The sequence below is a fragment of the Galeopterus variegatus genome, unplaced genomic scaffold (genome assembly GCF_000696425.1).
Source record: "Galeopterus variegatus unplaced genomic scaffold, G_variegatus-3.0.2 Scaffold17852, whole genome shotgun sequence".
Lineage (NCBI taxonomy): Eukaryota > Metazoa > Chordata > Mammalia > Dermoptera > Cynocephalidae > Galeopterus > Galeopterus variegatus.
Window position 1 is genome coordinate 730 of NW_007743963.1, and position 1151 is coordinate 1880.

Consider the following 1151-nt stretch of genomic DNA (forward strand, 5'->3'; position numbering starts at 1 on the left):
ACCAACCAATACATGCAGATTTTGTGTGTGTGTGTGGACAGAAGGTACTTTTGACATTCAGGTTTGCTATATAGAAACAGAATGAATAAATGAACTTTTTTTTTTTTTGCAAGAGGTAAGTAAAAGATTCAATTTGATTCTTCTAGAGGGGGGAAAAAAGGAGTCGAAAGTAGGTCTTCATTTTGCAGTCATCATCTGTACGAATTCTTCATAGTTGACTTGTCCGTCTCCATCAATATCTGCTTCTCTGATCTTTTCATCTACTTCTTCATCTGTTAGTTTTTCTCCTAAGTTTGTCATGACGTGCCGCACTGATGTAACCATTGCCATCCTTGTCAAAGACTCGGAATGCCTCACGAATTTCTTCTTCACTATCCGTATCTTTCATTTTTCTAACCATCATAGTCAAAAATTCTGGGAAGTCAATGGTGCCATTACCATCAGCGTCCACTTCGTTGATCACATCCTGCAATTCAGCTTCTGTTGGGTTCTGACCCAGTGACCTCATGACAGTTCCAAGTTCCTTTGTTGTGATGGTGCCATCACCATCCTTATCAAATAGGGAGAAAGCTTCCTTGAATTCAGCAATCTGTTCTTCGGTCAGTTGATCAGCCATGGTGCGAGCGAAGGAAGGAAGAGCTGAGACAGCGACAGTGGCTGCACCAGCGCAAGGGCTGTGACGGCGGGGGTGCGTCCGCTGCTGCTGCCGCCGCCGCCGCTGCTAAGGCGCGGTGTGCGCTGCTCGCTGTGCCTGCGCCGCCGCCCGACTGCCAGTAACGGCGCCGCGTCCAGGAGCCTCTCAGCACCACCGCCCCCTATTACAATTTTCTAATAATCATATTTTAAAATTTTATTTTCAAACATCATTCTGAAATTCTAGAATAAGCAAAGCTAATGTATAGTGATAGAAGTCAGATGAATGATTGCTTCATATAGAGATAATTTCCTGGGTAAGGACACTAGAGAACTTTCTGAGGTCATGGAAATTGGTACACATTCGTCAAAAGTGATCGAATGCTAAATTTAAGGTCTATGCATTTCACTGTATATAAATTATACTTCAATTAAAAGCAAATATATTAAAAACTATTCTGAGAAAGGGTTCATAGGCTTCACCAAATTGCCAAAAAAAAAAAAAAAAAATTTCTGGT

General features: G+C 42.0%; 1 pseudogene; it reads right to left on the reverse strand.

Annotated features, from left to right (window-relative positions):
* Positions 1–62: 62 nt before the first annotated feature.
* LOC103582779 lies at positions 63–838 on the reverse strand (annotated as a pseudogene).
* Positions 839–1151: the final 313 nt, after the last annotated feature.